Here is a 25,625-nt window from a genome sequence, read left to right as displayed (position 1 = left end):
TCTGACATGGGCCTTTCCCAGCTTGTCGGTAGGAAGCCATTCCAGTGAGTTCTAGCTGACTTCTCTTCTTTAGACCACCAAGCCCCTGTTGCACTTCCTATAGGACATACACACAGGACCATCTTCACTTTGGCTAGGCCGCCCTAGCTGCCAGATCTCCTTAATGTCCAAATAGTTGCTAGAAAGTTGGGGTGGGGGGGATCTACCACATTGGGCATTTTCCTGTTCCATGGCCCTTTGTGCTCACAGTGAGTCTGTGTCCATTCCCAGAACTTTAAGTTTGTATTTTTGGAGCACATTCTTGACTAAAAGAATAAGGCATCAGGGACTTCCCTGGTGGTCCAGTGGTAAAGAATCCGCTTTACAATGCAGGGGACGCAGGCTCGATCCCTGGTCAGGGAACTAAGATCCCACATGCCATGGGGAAACTGGGCCCGCGTGCCACAACTAGAGAAGAGAAAACCCGCACTCCACAACTAGAGAGAAGCCCGCACGCCACAATAAAGAGCCTGCGCACCACAACAAAAGATCCTGCATGCCTCAACAAAGATCCTGCGTGCCACAACTGAGACCCAACGCAGCCAAAAATCAATTACATAAATAAGAATAAGTCATCGGATTGGAATACGGGTGCTACTTACTGTGCCCTTTTATTCAAGGTGTGGAGCTCTCTCCCCTAGAGGTGATTCACTGATGCCTCATACATGAAAAAAAGACATGCTTGGACATATACAAAGGCATAGGATAACAGAAGAGCTGAGAAGAGGAAGAGGCATAAAAGAAAAAGGGACAGATAGGACAGAAGTTAAAAGATGAGGAAAAACAGAGTGGGGGAAGGATTAAAGGAAAGAGAAAAGATACACGTGGAGGTAAACAGAAGAAAACAATAATTAAGATGTATTGATGTCTTAACATGTATTATAAGTGCTTTACATGAATTGTCATGTGTAATCCTCACAACTACCATATGTGGAAGTTTCTACTGTTTTTCCCACTTGACGGGAAAAGGAAAATAATGTTTAGAGTTATTGACTTGTCCAAGGTCATAGAGCTAGTGAGTGGAAAATCAGGGATATAAATCTATGTCTTCCTCATCCTACAATCTGTACTTAACCTTACACTGAAAAACAGCTCTCTGTCATCAGTTTATGTCAACAAACTAAATGCCTAATATGTGCTATTCACCTCTGAACAGGAGCAAAAGGTGACAAAGAAGAATGTAGGCCACTCCACCAACTATATGTGTCCAAATATAGAGTACTTCAGTTCCTTAGATTATCTTTGGAAAAGAAATAGTTCAGGTAATGCGAAGACCATAGTTTACTCCAGTAGAAATGTGGAGATAAGATGTACACAGTGGTCCATAATGTTTCTTTGCAAAAGTTCCAGACAGGTAAGAGCCTTCCATCCCCTAGACATACCCGTGTATCACTTACCTGTTCTTAATAAATATTGCCAAGTCAACACCAACTCCAATCAAAGGCTCTATTATGAGCTAACATGCTGAACGGTGCAGTGAATACGGCCCAAGGGAAAGGTGTTGACTACTATCACAGACAACTTGACTTAGCTGTTTGCAACATGTAGTGAGGGAAAGTATCACAAGTTTCTGGAATGGAAAGGAACAATAAGTTTCCTGTAAATTGTCAGGCTTACATTCATTGTAATGATGAAATCAGGTCGGTGATTGCTTAATCTCTGCCTACAGAGAAGGGAAAAAAGTATTTAGGGAAGTATCAGTTCTGTTTCCTTCCTTCCTCATAAGCCCAGAACACAGTACAAAAAATATCCCCAGGTACATAAGGCAACTCCCAGGAATTTTTAAAATGCTAAGAGCTATGTAGGCAGAAAGAAACAAGAGTGTCTGATTTCCATTAATTGACTAATAGCTGGGTTTGGGGGGAACAACTTGTTTAATACATAAAACATTGGCCTGAGTTCTAATTCCATCTCTGCCACTAACTACCTTTCCATGGGACCTTACGCAAATCAATGGCCCACTCTGGGGCTTCAGTTTTCTCATCTGTACAGACACTTTTGAGAGTGATAAGGGGTGATAATTAATACATATTGATTAATCTGTGACACATGTAAAAAGGACTCTGCCAGGCAAGTGCTTCTCTATTATGGGAAAGCAGTCATCAACAGCCCAGATCAAGAGTTAATTGACCTTTAACCAATCATTATTTTCTTTATAACTAGTTTGTGATTCATTCCAGTCACTTTTCCTAAAATGTCTCTACCAGGATGATTCTTTGGATGACTACAGATTTTTTCCCTTATGTGCAAGATTGTAATAAAACATTGGCATATGCTTGTGATAGAACTGTTTGAAAGTATTCTTTAACAATAGAGAGACAGTAAGGCAAAGTGGGTAGGAGTGCGGACCCAGTTTCCTCACCTGTAAAATAGGACAGTGAGTCTCTACCTCACAGGATATCCTGAGAATTACATGTTATATAGAACTTAGCAAAGAGCCTGGCACAGAAAACACTAAATATTAGCTGTTACTTTCACCTATAAAATGAAGAGATTGGACAAGATGCTTTCTTTGGTCTCCTCCAGTTCTCAGTCTCTGGGACTCCAGAAATAGCACCTTGAAAGACTTTTTTTCTTTTTTTTTTTTTCTTTTTTTTTTTGCAGTACGCGGGCTTCTCACTGTTGTGTCCTCTCCCGTTGCGGAGCACAGGCTCTGGACACGCAGGCTCAGCGGCCATGGCTCACAGGCCCAGCCACTCCGCGGCATGTGGGATCTTCCCGGACAGGGGCACGAACCCGTGTCCCCTTCATCGGCAGGCGGACTCTCAACTACTGCGCCACCAGGGAAGCCCGAAAGACTTTTTTTTTTTTTTTTAGGTTAATCCTACAAATAAATTTAACTGGAGAAAGGAGGGACTCGGTTTTGGCTGTTAAGTGACAGAATATACAAAACGACAGTGGCTGAAACAAGATAGAGGTTTTCTCTTTGTCTCATGGTATTAGTTATCTATTGCTGTATAACAGAGTATCCCAAAACTTAGTGGCTTAAAACATTTGTTTCACAGTTTCTGGGGATCAAGCATCCCAGAGTGGCTTAGCAGGTCATTCTAGCTTAGGTTCTTTCATGAGGATACAGTGAAGCTGACAGTCTAGCCACATAAAATAAAATAGTAAGTCATATTGACCGAGTCTGCAGGGAAATAATAAGTAAGAGATGGTTGTGAAATACCAAATGTAAATGTCCAATTTGAGTCAGCTTTAGGATGGGTCGAAATAAAAGGAATGCTATTATTCATGAAGAATCATAGACTTACATGTTTAATCTTGCCTGTCTCTAACTGAACATTCCTGAAAAATGATATCCCTTTTTTTTTTTACACACAACTTAATACTTCTATGATCTTCCTCTCCAAACGTAGGGGTAAATTACGCATTGATGATAGCCATCAGTCACTGAAAGACTAACTGTATACCAGGCACCACATTATCTGACAACATTGTGAATTAGGTTCTGCCAACCCAGTTTTACCGACGAGGGAATCAACACTCAGAGGTACAAGTTGAATTTGAAGCCAGATCTCTCATTTTCACTGTAGTGCGATGCTCTTTCCCTCTTGTACAGCATCACACTTCACTTTCTGTTAAACACAAGTCCTACCATATAGCCTGCCTAGAGCTTCATCAGTGAAAAGGGGTGCAGACAGTGGGAAATAATATGTGGCAGAACAGGAGACAGAATACGTACTTAGCTAAATGCTTGCTCTCAGCTAAATTAATGAGAGAAGCTCTGAAATAATAATTAAGAGTTAACAAACTGTATGGTGCTGACAATGCAAGTACAATAAGACTTCAACCAGAGAGCTCAGATGCCAAGGGTACGTGAACTAGCCTCATCCCTTACAGTGTTATTCAGAATATAGTCCTCTGGGAACCTGATTAAGAACACATCCCATCCTCTTAAAGATCTGATTTCTGAGACTCACCCTTGGAAATTTGATTCAATACATGTGGGGCAAGGTCTCAGACCCTATACACAATTCCTATGTAACTAAAGTTTGAAAAATACTATCCCGGTTTTTAACTACACATCCATAATTAAAACTGGTTCTCAAACTTCATAAGGTGGTTGTAGAATTCATGGAACTCATGGTATCATTTGGAAAACACAATGACATGATACACTAAATGTAATATAGCTAAATTTGCATGATAGATTACTACATGAATGATACAGAAATGAAACAGACTTCAGGAATAAACAGAGAGGAGCTCAAATCTCTCCATAATTATGCAACTATGGGCAAGTTCCTGAACATTTCTGAGCCTTAGTCTCCACTGCAGTAAAATATCGATTATAATATCTTGACAGGTTATTGTGGAGATTGAAGATTATACATATAATGCTTGGCATATAGTAGCCATTCACTTAATGACAGGTATTTTTATTATTAAACATTTAACACTATGTAAAATAGGACACTGTATCTTAATAGACTCTAGTGTTAAGAGATATTAGAAGCCAGAGGTTCAAAATGGTTTGAGCCATTATAGTGGTTCAGCATACCAGCGTGGAAATCAGATTGTCTGGGTCCAATCCCAGCTGATCTACTTTCTCACTTACTACTAGCAGAGTAAATCACAACTTCCTTTGCCTTCTGGGAATGAGGTTTTTGGGGTTTTTTATATAAATTTATTTATTTTTGGCTGTGCTGGGTCTTTGTTGCTGTGCACGGGCTTTCTCTAGTTGCGGCAAGCGGGGGCTACTCTTTGTTGCAGTGTGAGGGCTTCTCATTGCGGTGGCTTCTCTTGTTGCAGATCACGGGCTCTAAGCGCACGGGCTTCAGTAGTTGTGGCACGCAGGCTCAGTAGTTGTGGCGCACAGGCTTAGTTGTTCTGCGGCATGTGGGATCTTCCCGGACCAGGACTTGAACCCATGTCGCCTGCACTGGCAGGGGTATTCTTAACCACTGTGCCACCAGGGAAGCCCCGAGGTTTTTGTTAATATTGTTAAGCCACAAGCCTGTTTACTCTTTTGCTAAATAAACTGTAAAATGGAAATAATATAAATTATCTGACAGCATTGTGTGAGAATTAAATGGGATTATACAGGTAAAGAGTTTATAACAGGGCCTGGCACATAACCACAGTTCTTTAAAAAACAAAAACCCACTCATTTCTATTGCTATTCAACAAACACTGTGTGTCAGAAATTCCAGACTCAGTATATCCAAAAGTGAACTCACCGTTTTCTCTGTCCTCTGAGCCTGCCAAGCCTTTGTATTCTCATCCTGACTTTTATCACTGTTCATCTAGTCACCCCAGCTAGAATAACAATAGCAAACAAACTTGAGTACAAGGCCCTCTGCTAAGGACTTACGGTATTAAATTATATCTTTTCACAGAATGGCTGTATGGAGTGTAGGTACTATTATCCTCCCTACTTTATAGATGAAAAGATTGAGATGGAAGAGATACATAATTTGCCCAAGGCTATCCCGTTAATAGCAGAGCCAAGATTCTAATGTAGGCAGTCTAGCACCAGAATCTGTATCTCTTAATGTATGATACAGTCTCTAGAGATTTTAGAGTTATTTTAAAAGCTCTCTCTATCACTTGAATATCTAATAAAATACAGTCCTCTTAAAGATCTCTAATCCAACCCCTTCTCTACTCACATTGATATGGACCTAGTTTAGGCCCTACTTACCTTTTGCTTGAACTACCAGTCTCCCTGATTGTAGCTTCTTCTCATTCAATCCTTCTGCCAAACCAGCTAGTCAGAAACATTTCTAACATAGATCTGATAACCTCCCTTAATTAAAAACATTTAATGGTGCCCCAATTTCTACAGAATAGGATGCAAATACTCATATGTGTCATTCAATAATGTACCTGGTGTAGTACATCACTTACAATATTGAATATATTGCATTTTACTTTTATCCATATGACCATGTCTTTTTCCCCACTAAAGTGAGCCCTTTTTGAAGGTAGGGACTTTTTTCATCTTTATATAACCCATATTTCCCCAGGCCCCAGCAGCCCACAGATACAGATGAGGTCACAATACCATTAACATGTGAATCTAAATGATTCACCGCCTCACCAGCAAGTGCAGAATTTGCAGCTTCAGGAGAACGTCCCCATCATTACTAAGAAGTGCTCTGAATCCCCAGGGATGTTTCTCACAGGCTCAGTAACAAATTCACTCCCTTTATAGTGATATGGCTACCCCAGATGACAAGTGAGTCACTGTGTCTCTTCCTTTATTCCCCTGAGCCCTCTATTCTCACATCATCATGAGCTTAGGTGCCAAGGTAGTAAAGAATGGCTTTCTTCTTTGTGACACACTGTTAAAGAGGTCCCTAAGGAAGGTTACTTGAGCATCACGTATTTAGTGAAGTAGCTTTCAACTGTATTCACGTAGAGCCCTCTAGCTCCCTGGGCATCAGATATGCTCTTGGGAGTTTGAACCAGGGCAAATTTGAGGTACAGCCATACCATCACATTCAAAATCCCTCCTTCACTCCAACAATGGTTTTAGTATTGGTCCAGCTCATTTCTTTTTCCCTTAAGATGATCTACCTTGCATAAGTTACCTCAGCAAATTTCGTAAAACTTTTCTGGGGCCACCCTACGAGTATGCCAGATGTACCTAGTTATCTGAATCCGGGTGCCCACAGGGAATGCCCAAAGAATGCACTCCAAGCTACACTTGTCTCACCCCTTCCCATGCCCCTCACCAACTCCATTGCCTAGAATGGAGCTTTGTGCATACCAGAGCCTCAATCAGTGTATTCAAACATGTAATAACAACTGAAATTTTATACCACTTGAGCAGAGCTAAAGTTTATCTGAGGAAAGGAACACAAACTTAGAATGAGGCTACCTGACCTTCAGTCAAAACTACACAGAAATCCTGACATTAAGGAAAAAAACAAAACTAAACAAAAACAAAAACCATGGGCTCTCAGCTGAGATGGATTTAGCTGTTGCTAAGACTCTGATGATTACAGGATACGACTACAGTATACATGCACTTATGTTCTCTAGAGGAGTCCTTCAAAGAAATCTGGGTCGCAAGTTAGTTGTTCAAGACCACATGCCACACCCTTGGGCTGAAGCAAGAGGAAGTTGATTCAATTTCCTTGTGGCCGACTGCAAACAGAATTGCATCAAGTTCCTATTGACACACTTTTTTAAAAAGACCATTTAGTTATCTTGTTCCTCTAATGCAAATCTTTTAGGCTGATTTAACTTTTCACATTTTAGATATATGAGATTTGTTGTTGTTGCTCTGATGACAATGCAGCCTGTTAGGCCATGCGGTATTAATGGAGAAAATTCACCCAATTGCTAACTAGATTAGGGTTTTACACACTGGTAGTGTTTTCAGCTTATTAAATAAGCTTCATTTTAAAAGAAATTACTAGATGTTGAATACTTTCTGGTTTAATGTGAAAGTTTAAACCATAATAGTACTGTTAAAAATTGCAACTATTAGTTGTGAAAATCTCATTCCACTCTTAATGATTAGAATCATGGTATAGTGCAAAGGACACTTGAATGCATGTCATAGTACTTTGGTTCTACTCTTTGGCTCTTTCACTAAACAACCACATGATCATGGGCAAGCTCTATAACCTTTATGGCAATCTATGAGAAAGCAAATGTAAAAGTGCCTAGCATCACACTTGGCATACTGTATAGGCGTTCAATATTTGTTAAAGTGAAAGTTTCAACACATATTAAACAACTTATACTACTCATGAATTACATACTAAGTATGTATTTGACCCTCCTATTTGACATGTAGATATGGAAAGACTCAGCATAACACTCAAATGAGACTAAGCGAAGTCTCATATTGCCTCTAAGTGCAAATCAAATGGCGTAATATAGTGCTTTGAAAAGCAACAGGTCACAAGCTAATTGTGGACTGAAATCAGCAAATCTTTTTCATAGAAAATGCCAGAGCAACTTACTCAAAGTGTGAGCAAGGACTGTACCTACTGCCACAAATACCATGCTCAGCAGTGGCAACTGTTACAAGGAACAGTTAATGGAGAGAATGTGATAAATAAAACATGAATTGGTTGCTGTCTTCTCATTTGATTTGAAAGATGGTCAGGAAACATCTAGTGTGATATTTTTGAACTTGTGAATTGTAACATTTTAATAAAACTAATACAAATTGCACTTAAACCATATTTTTTAAGCAAAAAGAATAAAGAATGATGAATTGAAAACTGTTCAAGTTCAACTGCTGGATCTGGGGTGTAAAATAGTGGCAATAAGGAGAAAAATATTTATTTTAAACAGCAGATTTCATGCAAGCCACATTCTACAGCGGAAAAAAAGAAAGTACACAAGATTATAATGAAGATAATTTAATATGTGGGTTTATTAAACTGCCAATGGTATTTTTAAATAAAAGCTTAAAATCTTCAAAATTAAATCTCCTTGGAAACAACCTGCTGAATTTATTGATAAAGAAAGGGGAAAAATGCATTCAAGTTTCCAGTCTAATTTCTTAGTCTTTCCACCACTGTTAATGATAAAATCTTACTATCATCATTAAAGCATACTGAGAGACAGAAAATGCTTCACATATTTTCTTACAGCATGTTTGGATATGGTGTGTATAACTTTGTATCTAATTAATAAAAAAAAACATGCAGAGTGCCAGCACAGTAGCTCATTTGTTTTACTACTGCAGAACATTTAGAAGCAATACTCATCACAAGTCTATAAAGATTTCAAAATCCAATTTGATGATAATAAGCTGCATAGCTTTTAGTTTCTTGGATATATGTAGCAAGATCAGTTCGCACAGGATATGTTATGTTGTTTATACGTAACTTCACACAAAACTGAATTAGATATATTTAGAGTAGATAATATATTGCTGGGTAATATATGTTTTAAAATGTCTTATGATGAAAAATTTCAAACTAAAATAAGAATAGAGACAACGGTATAACGAACATCACCATGCACCCAATACCAGCTTCAGTCATTATCAACTAACGTACAATATAAGAAAATTCTGTTATCCAAAGACATTCTGGTGATTTCACTGAGGTATTGAAAAACTCAGTGAAAGTTTACTTTTATTAAATATTTAGTACTACTTGGTCAACTATTTTTTTTCCTAGTTGAAAAGCAATTGCTATTTGTCAAATAGTTCCAAAGACAATATCTAAGTAATAACATGACATACTTAACTGATATTTTCAGCATTCTTGATGAACTATCTTAACAACTACAGGGATTTATTTCAACATTCAAACACATCTGAAAGTTCCAAAAGGCATTGCTGTCATAGCAGTAATCACCCCAGCTATTACTTGCTCCCCAAGTTTTCACAACATATGGAAAAAATTAAGATATTCTGAAAGAAATAAAGATATTGTACATTTAACTTTTCTGGCACAAACTTTTGTAAAAGCTTTATGGAGGTATGACTGACATACAGTGAACCACACATATTTAAAATGTACAATTTGATCTTTTATAAACACAAGAAGCTTTCACCTGAATCAGGATAATGGATATCCCCACCATCCCCAAGTTTCATGGTACCCTGGGTAAGCCCTCCTTCCTGCTCTCCCCCACCCCTGCCTTTCTGTGGCAATTACCAATCTTCCGTCTCCATATAGTTTGCATTTTCTAGAATTTTATATAAATGGAATCATTTGTCTGACTTCTTTCACTCAGCATAATTATTTTTTAAACTCATCAATGTTGTGGTATGTATCAATAGTTCATTCCCTTTTTATTGCTGTATAGTGTTCCATTGTATGTCTTCTATCATATACCAGTTTATTCACTTGCTGATGGACACTTTGGTTATTTCTAATTTTGGTTATTACAAAATGATAGAGCTACTATGAACATTTATGTAAAAGTCTTCACATGGACAAATATTTCCTTTTCTCTTGGGTAAATATCTAAGAGTAGAATGGCTAGATCATATGGATGCATGTTTAACTTTACAAGAAACTGACAAAGTATTTTCCAAAGTGGTTGTATCATTTTACATTCTTTACACCTGGCAGTATTCTTTGTTCTGAAATCTACTTTGTCTAATAACAATAGTCACTCTAGCTTTCTTTTGATTGGTGTTACCATCACATTTCTTTTTGCATTTTTTTGTTTTTAACGTACTTGTGTCTTATAAGCAGCATATAATTGGGTCTTGCTCTCTTATCCAATCCAAAAATCTCTGCATTTTAACTGGGGTATATAGAGCCAGTAGTTCTCAACTGGAGGCGGTTTTGCACCCCAAGAAGCGTTTGACAATCTCTGGAGATATTTTTAAATGACATTTAAAAAATGTAAACACTATTCTTAGATCGCAGGCAGTAAACTAACAAGGTTGCAGACTATAGTTTGCCAGTCTCTAGTGTATTTCTTTCTGCCTGAAAGACTGGACTTGCTTTAACATTTCTTGCATTACAGGTCGGCTAGTGATGAATTCTTTCAGCTTTGGTCTGAAAAATTATTTCACCTGTTTTTGAAATATTTTCTCTGGGCATAAAATTTTAGATTGACAGGGTTCTTTCTAATACATTAATTAAGTTTGTCTATTGATGTCTCAATTGATTATTTTCTAAAAGAAATCTGATGTCATTCTCGTCTTGGAAACAATGCCTTTTTTCCTTTGGTGTTTTTAAAGATTTTGTCTTTATCTCTGGTTTTAAGCAATTTGATTATGATGTGCTTTGGTGTAGTTGTTTTCATGCTTCTTGTGCTTGGGGTTCATTGATCTCCTTAGATCGGTGGGTTTACAGTTTCTGTAATTTAAAAAAACTTTTAAGCTATTTCCTTAAATAAATTCTTCAGATTTCTTTCCCCATCTCTTAGTCTCCTATTACAGGCGTATTAGAAAGTTGTGCACAGCTTACTCATTGTCTTGTTTCCGTGCTTGATTTTGGATAGTTTCTATTGACACGTCTTCAAACTCATAAATCTTTTCTTCTGAAATGTCAAATCTGCCATTAATCCCACCCAGTGTTTTATATTCCGCACATTGTAGTTTTCATCTCTAGAAGTTTGGTCTATCTTCCATGTCTCTACTTAACTTTTTGAATATATGGAATAGTTACAATATAATGGCTGCAAATTTTAACATCTGGATCAGTTTCAATTGATTTGTCTCCTTAGTATGGGTCCTATTTTCCCACTTATTTGCATCTTTGATAATTTTTGATTGGATGCCAGACAATGAAAGATTTACCTTTCTAGGTACTGGATATTTTTGTATTCCTGGAGGTCTTCGTTCTGGCACACTTACTGGGGAACAGTTTGATGTTTTCAGATCTTGCTTTAAATACAAGACACAACAGTGCTCAGCCTAGGGCTAATTATTCCCCACAATTGAGGCAAGACCCTTCTATGTACTCTATCCACTGCTCTGTGAATGATGCTTTTCCAGTATGTCTTGTGGGAACAGCCATTATTTCCAGCCCTCTTTGAGCTGGGGTCTATTACCTCTAATACTTTCAGGTGGTCCTTTTCTTGGCCTCAGGTAATTTCCTCACTTGCATGCACTGCTCAGTACTCACCTGAAAACTCAAGGGAGATTCTTTCCAGATTTCCAGAGTTCTCTTTCTGTGCAGCTCTCTCCTCTCTAGCACTCTGTGCTGCAAACTCTAGCCACTTTGGTTTCACCGGCTCTCAGCTCTATCTTGTCAAACGAGGGACCCCACCAGGCTCTTCCTGTGGTCCCCATGGCTGTGCTGAGGCCTGGAAATTCTCTCAAGGCAGTAAGCTGGAGTCATCACAGAATTCACCTTGTTTGTTTCCTCTCACTCAGGATTCATGTCCTTTATTGCCTGTTCTTCACTGACAGATGTCCAGTGTCTTTAAAAACATTGTTTCATATATTTTGTCTATTTTTTACTGTTTCCAGCCTGTCTCAAACTTTTAACCATTATATCCCAGAAAAAAAAGACTGATGCATTCAAGAAAAAAAATCTGGTTAGATTCACTGGCTTCCTAAGACTCAATCAAAAATTGAGTTATACACACTTGGTAATTAAAGAATATGAACTATTACAGCTTACTTTTCATAAACACTAAAGAATGATTATGAGACATCAAATTTATCATCCTCTTGGATGAAATAAGGCTGTCCACTGAAAAGCAGAATTAGTGTAGTACTACTCACTAGTGCTTTAATAGTTAATCCAATTAAAAACAAAGGAAAGAAACAGGGTTAATCGGATATGTGAGAACTGCCCTTGTGTATCTCAGACTGGAATGAACAGACAGCATACTAATCACATTAAATAAAATGTTCCCGATTTTTATTTGTATTGTGTTTATTTGGGATTATTTCTCTATGTTGCATTTAAACATTAGTGAAATTGTATGTAATAACGTTTTTCCCTTACAAAGTAAAGGTATTATTTCATGAAACTTTTATTTTAGTCATAAACCTTCCTTTCTCCATATCAGCTCATTTCTATTGTATTAAAAAATGATCAAGGTAATGGCTTTAAATGATAAATTTATTTGTCATATACCTACAATCACTGTTTTTGCAAATTCCCGTCAGTTCACTAAAAAGAAAGCAGTGAGCCTGCCACTACAGTCCACTATTACACATCAAAAGATGAAGCAACTCAAGATATTTCTGTGAAGTTTTCTGGAAGATTTTTCACATCACTGATTTCACAGCATCTGTTCAGTTAGGTAAGCTGTAGAGGAATGTAACTTCCCTCTAGTTTTCACTTCCTATATTTTGTTACATTAATTCATTTTCTTCAAATTAGTATGAACTTACAGCTAATATTTATAAGACAAGTAAAAACTAAAATGGGAAACAAAGCATAACAATACAAAAAGAAATGAAGCGGCTTCCCTGGTGGCACAGTGGTTAAGAATCTGCCTGCCAATGCAGGGGACACAGGTTCAAGACCTGGTCTGGGAAGATCCCGCATGCTGCAGAGCAACTAAGCCCGTGCACCACAACTACTGAGCCTGCGCTCTAGAGCCCATGAGCCACAACTACCGAGCCCGCGTGCCACAACTACTGACGCCCACGTGCCTAGAGCCCGTGCTCTGTGACAAGAGAAGCCACGGCAGTGAGAAGCCCACACACCACAAGGAAGAGTAGCCCCCGCTCGCCGCAAGGGGAGAAAGCCCACGCACAGCAATAAAGACCCAACACAGACAAAAATAAATAAATAAATTTAAAAATAATAATTAAAAAAGAAATGAGGGCTTCCCTGGTGGGTGGTGCAGTGGTTAAGAATCCGCCTGCCAATGCAGGGCACAAGGGTTCGAGCCCTGGTCCAAGAAGATCCCACATGCCGCGGAGCAACTAAGCCTGTGTGCCACAACTACTGAGCCTGTGCTCTAGAGCCAGTGAGGCACAACTACTGAGCCCATGCACTACAACTACTGAAGCCCACATGCCTAGAGCCCGTGCTCCGCAACAAGAGAAGCCACCGCAATGAGAAGCCTGCGCACCGCAATGAAGAGTAGCCCCCGCTCGCCGTAACTAGAGAAAGCCTGCACGTAGCAACAGAGACCCAACGCAGCCAAAAATAAATAAATAAAACAAATAAATTTATTTTTAAAAAAAAGGTATGAGGTGAACAATTCTACACACAAAAAAAAATTATTTAGGACCAAATAACTAAATACTATTGTAGCCTATAAAGATTTTCTTGCAGTCTTCCTATCCTGGATTTACCAAGCTTCAGGCTTAGGTCCTGTCTAAGGACCCTCTGACTGTTACTTTCAAACTCAAGTCTTAGCTATCACACTGGCAATGCAAAAACAGAACCACTCAAGGGAGTGTTTTACTAGTGTGTAAACTTTACACAGTTACACATGTACTGCGTCTTACCTTCTCAGTCACAAAAAATCTAGTTGGAACAGGCAGAAATGCCATCCTGACCACCTCTGACATTTTTCTGATGCATGAAAACCTTCAGATGAAGCCATATACAACTGAAGCTAAATTCTGAAAGGAGTATTAGGTGGGAAAAAGCCCTACTTCTATTAAGTTAGCTGGTTGGTCTTTGGCGAATATTTAACTCTCTAGGCCTTAGTTTTCCCATCTGTAAAAACAGGAAGATTAGAGATGAAAAGACTACAGAACACATTTATAATCCTTAATCATGTATATTAGGACACTTTGAAAAATATTATTGAAGACTTTCACCTCCTGATATGAATGCAATAAAATGTTTATAAGCTACCACATAAGTATTTTGCCCCACTTTCTAGAAAAAAAGTCAAGCTATAATCTAGTCAATCATCTACCATTAAATAGCAGTTTATGGGAAATACACATGATAGAACAGATTGAGTGATAGTACAAAGTTGAAATTAGCCAAATCCAGAATATGGGGAATTCAACTAGACAAATGACCCAATCTCTGTAACAAATATATGTCAAGGAAAGAGAGGGGAAGAGAGCTAGTTGAATATTAAAAGAGACATAAGAAATATCAAATGAAATGTATAGATATAGTTTAGATCCCAATTCAAAGAAACAAGCATGAAAAATAATTTTTTTGAGAAAATGAGAAAAATCTGAACACTGGATATTAGATGAAGTGACAGCTAAGATTTGCTTTAAAATAATTCTGGCTGAGAGTGGGATGGGGTGTGTGAAGTGTGTTCATGTGGCCTGTGTATGAGGAGGGGGAAGGAAGAGAAACAAAACTGGCCAAATATTCATAAAGGTTGAAGTTAGGTGTTGGGTTCATTTTACTGTATTCTCTTTGAAAAATTTCATAACAGTTAACAAAAAGTATGACCTTCAAATCTATTAACTTTATGTACATTTACCTGATGTATCATTAGGCCTTGCTGAAGAAATGGAATTCTCTGAGTAGAAAATCTTAACAAATACAAAAGAAGTAGTAATTAAAGGCCCAACATAATTACCTAACAAGTGATACATTCTATATTTATTAAGAAAAGAAACCACTGAAACCTATAAAATATACCCAACTAGCCTCAACAACTATCAACTCAGGGACCACCTTTTTCCACCTAAAACCCCATCCATGATACCCCAAAAACCCTGGTCTCATATTAGAAATGGCTGTTTTAAAGGCTCACTGGTTTGATTTTGAGTTGCCTTTGAAAAGAATTTTTTTAGTCTTTGGAGCAAAGACCATTTCCTATGCTTAAACACACCTAGCTCGGGCTTCCCTGGTGGCGCAGTGGTTGAGAGTCCGCCTGCCGATGCAGGGGACACGGGTTCGTGCCCCAGTCCGGGAAGATCCCACATGCCGCGGAGCGGCTGGGCCCGTGAGCCATGGCCACTGAGCCTGCGCGTCCGGAGCCTGTGCTCTGCAACGAGAGAGGCCACAACAGTGAGAGGCCTGCGTACCGCAAAAAACAAAACAAAACAAAACAAAACAAAACACACCTAGCTCTATTCTCCACATTTGAAAGGTTCAAGATCATACACATATCAATTGTTAAATAAATAAATATACATATATAAAATTTAAAACAAAAGAATCCACTTACTACCAGATATTAAGATTTATTATAAAACCATAGTAATTAAGACAATGTGATGCTGGTCTAGAGGTAGACAAAAATCATAATTAGAGACCAGAAAGAGAACCGCATCATAGGCAGATGTGATGTATAACAGAGCTGCCAAAGACTATTCAATAAATAGGACTAGGACAACTGTTATTAGCATGGGAAAAAAATGAAACTATATATCTACCTCAAACCAAACTTAAAAAAAAATCAATTCCAGGTACATTAAGAATTCAAATGTAAAACATTCAGAAAAAAATGAGATAATATATTCTTTTACTCTGGAGGTTGGGAAGAATTTCTTAAATAAGACATAAAAGACAGGTTATTAAAGGATAAATCTTAACTTTCATTAAAATTAACTCCTACCCATCAGTAATAAAAAAACAAATAACAGAACGGTGGACGAAGATATAACAGGCATTCTATTGATATAGAAACAAGAAACGCATGAAGATATTCAACTCTCCTTAATTATCAGGAAAATGCAATTAATATGACAATAAGATTCCATTCCTTTCCAACAGACTGGAGAAAGTAAAGTCTGACAATATCAGGTTTGGGCGAGGATACAGAACAAGAATTCTCATACATGCCAGTAGGATTGTAAATCAGTCCAAGTACTTTAAAAAAATATTGGCGTTACTAACTGAACTTGTGCATAATCCTACCATCTAGCAATTATAACTGTATTTGTTTGCTAGGGTTGCCATAACAAAAATACTAGAGACTGGGTGGCTTAGACACCAATTTATTTTCTGAGTTTTGGAGGCTGGAAGTCCAAGAATAAAGTTTGGTTTCTTCCCAGGCATTGCAGATGTCTTCTTGCAGTGTCTTCACTGGCCTTTCTTCCCTGCATGCACATGTCCAGCGTTTCTCTGTATGTCCTAATCTCCTCTTCTTATAAGGACAACAATCAGACCAGACTAGGGCACCCCCGCCGCCCCACCATCATCAAAGGTCTCATTTTAACTTAATTACCTCTTTATTAATAAAGACCCTATCTCCAAATGCAGTCACATTCTGAGATATTGGGAGGTATTAGGAGTAAGGGCTTCAACATTTGAATTTGGGGAAACCCAATTCAGTCCATAACACCACCTCTAGGCATATTAGCCAGAGAAACTTTTGCACATGTTTGAGAATGCTGATAAGTTTAGTTCATAATAGTAAACAATATAGCAGATAACTCAAGTGTGTTGTATGTCTAATACAAAATATTATATGGTAGTGAAAAGGAATGAACTATAGCTACATGCATAAATTTGGATTACTCTTAGAAACAGTGTTAAATGGAAAAAAAACTTAGTTACAAAAGAATACATGCAAAATAACTACATTCATAATAAGGTTAAAAAAAAGCAAAGATACAGTGCATATTTTAGGGATACACCTAGGTAGCCTTATAATAAACTAAACTCTAAAGAAAAGCAAGGTAACGAATAATATAAAACTCATGATAGTGGTTTCCTCTGGGAAAGAAGGAGGGGGAATACATTAAGAAAGAGACATAAGAGACTTAAAAAGGTACCTTGGTATTCTATTTCTTAATTAGGTGTTGGGTATTATGTGTTCACTTTTTTATTCTCTTGTGGTATAATAAAAAAAATTATTTGATCTTTGGCCCTGGTCCCTGGTAGAGTTCCTGAAACCTCCTGAGTTTGCTGAGTGATAGAAATGTCTTTTGTCATTCCTGAGTCCCTTTCAACCACACTTGAGTTTATGCTAATGAGGTGACTCTTGGTGGGTTGGGAGACGCTAGGTAGCTTCAAGATAGAAGCTGGTCACCAGAAAAACCAGCCAAGGTGATTATAGAGTTGGAACTTTCAGGGCCTATCCCCCAATTTCCAGGGAGGGGAGAGGGACTAAAGATTTTCAATTAAATAGCCAATGATTTAATCAATCATGCCTACTCAATGAAATCCCATAAAAAACCTTGAAACAACCAGGCTCAAGAAGCTTCTAGGTTGGTGAACACACCAATGTGCTGAGAGGGTGGCACACCCAGGCAGGCCATGGAAGCTCTGCACTCCCTGCGTCCCATACTTTGCGCCTTTATGATAAAGCTCGAGTGGGTAGCATAGAGCTTTCCTGAGTCCAGTCAGTCATTCTAGAGAATTATCACACCTGGGGGTGGTGGTGAGCAGTCATGGGAATCCCTGAATTTGGAGTCAGCTGGGTAGAAGTGTGGGTAGCTTTGGGATACTTTAAACTCCTGGCTGGCATCTGTTGTGGAGGCAGTCTTGTGGGGCTGAGCCCTTGACCTATGTGTCTGCTCTAACTCTAGGTGTCAAATTATAGGACATCCAATTGCTGTCACAGAATTGCTGTTGGAACTACATATCTTTAAATGGTGTGTGTGTGTGTGCGCGCACACAGAAGTGCGCATGCATCATACACACTCTTTTCTCTTACTGTATATTTAATAAGGAAAAATTCAACTACTGTGTATTTAAAGTTAAAGAAAGAAAAAAATATGAAGTAAAAAAATAGGCATGTCATATATACCTTTAACCATAGGGAATAGTCTTAAGTATTGAAAGAGCCAGAATTGCCTATATTTGGAAATTTATCTTTCAGTCTAAGAAGAATGGCTTAATTAATTTTATACACAAAACATTATCAATCTGGGCATTTTCTGGCATATTTCCCAAGAACTTATTTAGCATCTGGCACCCTCAAAATTGAACTTCATTGCATTTGCCTCAGTCCTGAAAGAAAACACTGATCAAACTTATTCACAGGTGGCATTATAATGACAACCATTTGATTTCCTCAAGTTCAGAATTCAAGACTTTAATAATAACTCATAAAGAAGGTACAATTCATGCAAAAAAACCCCACAGAAGCTATAATGCTAATTTCATACATACGTGTACAAAATGTACATTTAATATAGTCTCAAAATAATCCTTGTCTGAAATATTTACTAAATAATAAGAATGAAATAATTTTTGAACCAAAAAAAATGGTCTTTTAACTTCCTTGCTAAGTAGAGCACATTTAAATATATTTACCTGAAACTGTTCTTAAATTTTTTTAATTAAAGCTAGCATTATCTATTAAATCAGCTTTTAATCATGATCATAGTTTATCCTACAGAAAAAGGTATTATTTATAAGGTCACTTTAATATGACATAAATATATGTGTATGTATGTATGTGTGTGTGTATACTATAAATTAATTTATTTATATCATATATATATATTTAGAATCCTAGCTGTTTTTCCTCTAAATTATACAAGTCCTTAAAGTTTTCAATCTGGTAAATTTTTAAATGATATACTCACTCCCTGTGAATGTTAATAAAAACTGGCAAAACTTCCGGAATACTTTCAAGAAGAAAGTAAAATAATTAAAATAACTTGAAATGTCGCTGTCTTCATCTTCCTTCTGTTTGGTTAAAGAAATAATAAACTGCTGCAAATTCTATTTCTCACTCCGCTGCAGGTTCATATTTACACACCATCATAGCATATTTAAGGCATAAACAAATGCCTCTTGAAAAAGTGTTTTATTGACAACCAGAAATACAAAACAAATCCTTCACAAGCTACATTGATAAAAGACTTTACTTCTAGCACTAACCTAAGACTCTCGGTAACATGAATAATTGTTCATTAAACTAAAATCTTCACTCTTTAAGAACTCTTAATCATCTATCCAGAAGAATAAATTGTTGAGAATAGACTTGAGTAATCATCCACCCATGTCTCCTGTTTTTGAGTTACTGCTGTCATGGAGCAAGGCAGCATAGATTTTAAAATATCACACAAGATTCTTTTGATTCTTCTCTACATCCTTGAATCTACCGAGAAACATGTATCAAAGGCACAGTTCAGTTACGAACAACAACAGCACTGGTCTGAATTCAACACTGCCTTTTACAATCGACCCTTCCCACCACACAGCAATTTCTTTTTGACATATATGTTATCATTCTAACTCCTGTTCTCAAACTGTTCAGGATTTTACTTAGAAATTTTCTGGTCTATCAAAAAACATCCCCCCAATCACTTTCTAGTTCCTCCCAATCCACCTAAAAATAAGCAATACCTCTCATACGCTGCTGACGGGAGTGCAGAATGGACAACTCTTTAAAGGCCAACTGTCAATATTTATCACATTTACAAAAACATTTCCTCTTTAAACCAGCAATTCTCTTCAGAGAATCTAAGAGTTACCCCTGCAAATGTAAGAAATGACATTTATTCATTAAAGCATTGTTCCTAATATCCAAAGGCTGGAAACAACACAAGTGTCCATCTATAGGAGACTGGCTACAAATCTGAGTATATCCACAAAACGGAATATATGACAGCTGAAAGAAAAGAAAAAAAAAGAATGCGTTAAGTTTAATTAAATAGTGATAAGAAGGAATATCCAGAATATACTATTAAGTGAAGAAAAGAAGTGCAGAACAATGCAGAGCATACGGAAGAATCTTTTTGAAATCCTGCAAGTAAAAAAGGTAGTAGCTTGGGACTTCCCTGGTGGCGCAGTGGTTAAGAATCTGTCTGCCAATGCAGGGGACATGGGTTCGATCTCTGATCCGGGAAGCTCCCACAGGCCACGGAGCAATGAAGCCCGTGCACTACAACTACTGAGCCTGCGCTCTAGAGCCTGTGAGCCACAACTACTGAGCCCTCGTGCCACAACTACTGAAGCCCAGATGCCTAGAGCCCATGCTCTGAAACAAGAGAAGCCACCGCAATGAGAAGCACGTCCATTGCAACGAAGAGTAGCCCCTGCTTGCCGCAACTAGAGAAAGCCCGCGTGCAGCAAAAAAGACCCAATGCAGCCATAGATAAATAAATAAATAAATAAATAATTTTAAACAAAAAGGTAGTAGCTTGAGGTAAAGAAATGCTTTTTGATTTTGTCAAAGTCATGTAAAGTCTTAGAGTTGAAATTAAAACTATTGTATTTAACTTTTTCTATTTCTGAAACTAAATTATAATAAAAGGCTAGAAATACAGGTTTTCCCCCATATCTGAAAGTAGAATGTTTCTATGAAACCTTTCGTAAGCCAAAATGGTATAAAGTGAAGAAGCAATTACCATGAATTTATATGGGGAAAGTTTGAGCATTTCCAGACTCAAAAAATAACCTACCAAATCATACCAAATAACACATAAAACCTAAAATAACACTAGCATATAGTAAAAGCAGGTATGATATGATAAACACACTGCCTGGATAAAGTAGAAATAATGTCTGTACAGTATAGTTTCACTTACCAGAATCGAGAGGACAGCCAGCAACACACTGGAAGGCTGAGAGGTGGTGATGATGGTGTGTTAGGCTGAGATGTGGGAAGCTGTGGTGGGGGCGTGTGGAGATGGGGATGTAGGAGACAGAGGAAGGGGGTCACCTATTAACATCTCACCGTTGTTTGAATCCGTCAGGGCAAGCAGGTCACTAATGTCTTCACCTTCTTCTATAACTGCCTGCCTCAGCGTCAAATGTTGAGGTCCATCGTCGGCTGTGGCTGATGTGGAAGGCTTGAAATATGACAGTATGCTTGACTGCTTATCCTCATGCATTTTTCTATCATGCAGTTGTTTGTAGGCACTCAGAACATCCTGCAAACTTGCCCTAAACCTACATGCCATTTCAAAATTAAAGTCATACCTTCTCTGCTATCATTGCAGCACTGTCAATTACAGTGAAAATCTCATGCAAGTGCTTCATGTTGAGTTCCTGGAGGGCTTTACTTTTAGGCTGTTCACTACTGTGTTCCGTTTCAATTAGTATTCGAATAGTATCCTTTCCTCTTGCAATGGCATCAGCTCTTCATCTGTCAGTTCTTAGTCATGGGATGCCAAAACCTCTTCAACATCATCTTCAGGGTCAAACACTTATACGAATAACCACCTCCTGTAATTATTTTCTTCAGTTCCGGGAACTTTTTGGCAGCTTCAGTAACAGCAGAAGCACTCTCTCCAGTGACTTTTAAGGTAAGAACCTGCCCTCACCAATCAAACCATCCATGACTATCTTCAAATTCTACTGTTGCAACACTTTCATCACCGTGGTCCAAGTGCTTTCTGTTTCAGCTTATTAGAAAGACTGACCGATTTCTCCTTAAGTATAAGATAACGTAAACACCTCGCTTTGTACACCAATCAGTCCGCTCAAGCAATAGACTTTCCAGTTTACCCACTGCTGGATGCCAACTGAGACCACTTTGCTACTAACAGAAGCAATAGTAACTTTGGCAGCTTTCAAGATTTTTTCTCTCTGCCTGGAAATAGTGGACCCAAGCAAGTTCAACTCACACACAATGCCCAGTTCGTTCACCCCAATCAAAACACTTAAAATTACATCTGGTTTTATGTTAACCTTTTCTGATACTTTAGAACACTTGCTGACGAATGCACAAAATAAACCGAGATGCAGCACAGATGCTCACAGACACAGTTCCAAGCTATGGGGGCTAGATGCTGAGATGCTGAGTGTATTTCCAGGGAAGGAGCCTGGCTGTGCCACTCAGGCTGCTGGGTCTGCGCGCTGCCTCGGTAAAGGCTCCCTGCAAAAAAAAAAAAACGCTGAAGGCTAAGCATACCAAGTACTATCGCTTTTCGCCGTTTTTTTGTAAACCTGAAAACCCTCCAGATTTCCTTCAGTTATGAAAACACGTACTAATACAATACAGGTCTTTTCTAAAAGCGAAGTGGCCTAAATTGAATTTTTGAAAAGTGGGGGACACCCGGATATTAACCTGAAAAATAGTTTGGAACAAAAATGAACTTCTTTGCACTGACTTACTTTGTTCCTAAGAAACGTGTTTTGTTAAAATCATTACAGGGCAGAAATACAAATATATATATTTTATATATATTTTATATCTATTAAATGAAATGCACATTTATGTTAAAAATCGGTGAACTTCTAACTTAGAGACACAAGTCTACTATGATTATAAAGAACAATATGGTTCTCTAAATAAGTAAACAAGGTAAATGATAGCAGAATTGAAAAAAATCTCTGTAATTCCCTTACAAAGACTGACAAATTAACGTGCTCACTGGTGCACCAGCGGGGCGGCGAGGGGTGGCGGGGATCGCCGAGCCGTAGGTGCGGCTCAGCGCCACCACCAGCTTCGCCCGGTTCTGATGCGGCTGCTGCGCCACCTGGAAGGCCTCCTTAATCGGCAGCAGTCTCTTGACCCCCATGGGGCCAGAGCCCGGCCGGTAAGAATCTGTCGGCTCTCAGCCGTATCTGGCTCGACTGACCACGGCCAGATTTCCTGCAGACAAAATTCAGACTTCGGTCAGCCGGCCGCGGACAGCCGAGGGCGTGGTTACCGCCAGAAAGCTCAAATAACTCCCGCGGGAAAAGGCAATACCGCGAGACGAACGCGAGGGCAGCGGCGACTCTTAGCTCCGCGCATGCGCAGAGGGCCGAGCCAGCCCTTTTCCGGCTGGAAGTGTGATTTCTGTGAGTGTTGAGGCTAGGTTGGAGGTGGTGTTGTGTAGAGAAAGGGGGACGAGGCGCCCCGCGGGTCGGCAGGCGAGGCGCGAGGCTCGCGGCGCTCGGCTGGAGGTGAGAAGGAAGAAAGGCAACCTCTGGTGGGAGTGGTCCGGAGTCCGCTAAAGGGAGACATTCCGGGGTTCGTTGGCGGGAGGCACGTTTTGCTTTTGCTCAGGGGGCGAATGGACATCTACCGGGGGAAGGGGTCAGCGATCCGGGATCCGAGGGAAGATGTTCTCGGGTCACATGAAGGGGTCAGACTGAGGTTCTTAGGCCTAGTTAGGTCCCTAGAGAACTGGAGCAAACGGGAGTCTCCTGGGAAGAGAGTTACATTCTAATCTACTTAAAGCTCGTACCTGCAGGTTCCTACTCTTGAGGCCTAAGTATTACTGATGTGTGCACAATGGCAATACAGGAAACAAAGGATAATATCAGAGACGGAAGGAAGGTAATTTTAAGTTACTGACTATGGCACAGGTTTGCAATGCCTTCAGGAAGGAATCAAGCTTTAAACATCCCTTTTAAAAATAGAATATCTTTAGACAGACAAAAAGTTGAAATAAAACTATAACTAATACATATGTACTTGACACCCAACTGGAAAAATAGTTATTATATAACTGAAGTCCTTTGTCTGCTCCACCCAGTCCCGTTATGTTCCCTCTTGACCAAGGTAACCACCTTTTTAATTTTGGATTACATGTAGTGCTGTTTTGCATAGTTTTAACAAGCAGAAATGTGTATATCCTTTGGCAGCTTTCTTTAACTTAATATAAGATTTGTCAGTGTTATGTAACTCTAGTTCATTCCTTGTAACAGCTGAACAGGTGTTCCCTTATATGAATATATCACTATCCATTTTCTTGCTTTGTGTCCCCAGGACCTGGCACATCGTATATACTTACATCTTAGTTGATTGGATGAATGCTGTAGCATTTGAGCTAAATCATGAAGAATGAATAGGATTTCAAATGACTTAAGGCAAGGGGAATACCAGCCAGAGCGAAAGCAGAAGCATGAAAGTGCATGAGGTATTTCAAGAACTCCCATAGTCAGAGCTTCAAGTGTAGAATAGTATGGAGATATGGGATGAAGGAGAAACCTAGAGAGATAGGATGAGGCTTTAAGAGGTAAAAATTCATGGCAGGGAATTAAAGACCACACCTATCAAGCATCATAGCAATAATGGTCATTGCATTAAGCATGTAAGGCAATCATGCAGACCTGCTTAAAATCCTAACACATTTTCCTAGTCCATTCGTAGCACCACTTTTGTAAACAACTATTTCATACCTTATTCTGTCAAACTTGCAGCATTTTCTGCTTCTGACTCCCATTTAGCTGTTACCTTGCATCCTCTTTCAGTTAGAAAAGGACTTCCCCATGCTTTCATCCCCACATCTATCAGGTCTATACCCTAATATATTACGTCTGCTATTATTGTAGGTGAATTGTCTGCTTGAGGAGAGAGAGTAAGCCCTTTAAGAATACTTTTTGGATACAACAGTCTGAAGCATAGCCGATTATGAACTCCCACAGAGAACTGGATTGAAATGAGAATAGTAAAAATATAAAAGAACAGAATGATTTAAAGACAGTTGTTTTTGTCTAAAAGAATAATTACTTATTGTAATATAAATGAGATATTAGTTTTTTTTAATGTGTTTCTTATTTTCAGGTAGATTTAAGTGTTAGGCTTTATAAGATAAATCTGAATATAGTTTACATTTATGTTTTTATAAGACCATTGTTTCTAGTATCTAACATTATAAGCAGTTTATTTTGAAATAGAATATTGTTGATCCAATTTTAAAGAATAGGTCATACCTTTGTCTTACATATTACCAAATTGTTCAAATATAGTTTGGTAACTTACTTTTCATTGATTAATAAAAACAATGTACATGGTACAGTTTGCTACAGGTGTCATTCTCTCATTTAATCTTTCAAATACATTTACTGAGTACCTACCATTACAACAAACACTGTTCTAGGAACAGGTCATTATTATTGCACCTTGGTATATAAGAAACTTTCAGCTACAAGTATTTGGTCACCTTAATTGAAATTCTCTCCTAAAGAATGGCTAAGATAGATGCACACCCAATTAAAGAGCATTATTGCTCTGAAATGTGGTTATATATCCACAACAGTCAGCCTCAACACACACATCTGAAGCATCAGTGCACACATCTATAGATTTTTGAAGTTTTGGCCAGAAAGGACCTGTCCCAGCAGAACCCATCTGGCTTATGGAATCACACATGTAGTTATTCATGTTAATGTACGTATATGCTCTGATTTACATTGAGTTCTAATTGAGAATATCTCTGTTTAAAGTTCCAAAACTTACGGTTAGACCAAAACCCTCAGGTTTGAACCTGTCCCTCCAAATTCCTGTGACTTGCCATTAAGGCACCTTTCAGAGACATAGATAAAGAAAAGAGAGGGCAAACAAAAGACTTTGGAGAACGTTTTAACACTGTTTTTCTTTATAAGGTAAATGTCTATAAAATATCTGGGGAGAGGTGGCATACAGGATAAAATTGTAGTGGTTTGAAATTCATGTGGAGAGAAGGAACATTAAAAACAAGTGAGCATCCTTCAGTATGACAGGAAGAATCAATAAATGTTCTATTT

The 25,625-nt window shown here is 38.4% G+C and overlaps 1 long non-coding RNA gene across 1 annotated transcript; it reads left to right on the top strand.

Moving 5' to 3' along the window:
• The first annotated feature begins 22,929 nt into the window (after window positions 1–22,929).
• On the top strand, window positions 22,930–24,651 carry LOC114903137. The gene is made up of 3 exons (XR_003795637.1): window positions 22,930–23,057; window positions 23,866–24,016; window positions 24,432–24,651. It is a non-coding gene; the product is annotated as an uncharacterized LOC114903137 (long non-coding RNA).
• The last annotated feature ends 974 nt before the right edge of the window (window positions 24,652–25,625 follow it).

The sequence above is a fragment of the Monodon monoceros genome, unplaced genomic scaffold, assembly GCF_005190385.1.
Source record: "Monodon monoceros isolate NGI ecotype Baffin Bay Population unplaced genomic scaffold, NGI_Narwhal_1 Super_Scaffold_20, whole genome shotgun sequence".
In the NCBI taxonomy this organism is placed as follows: domain Eukaryota; kingdom Metazoa; phylum Chordata; class Mammalia; order Artiodactyla; family Monodontidae; genus Monodon; species Monodon monoceros.
The sequence above is the reverse complement of the archived record's forward strand: the minus strand, read 5'-3'. Positions and strand labels throughout refer to the sequence as shown.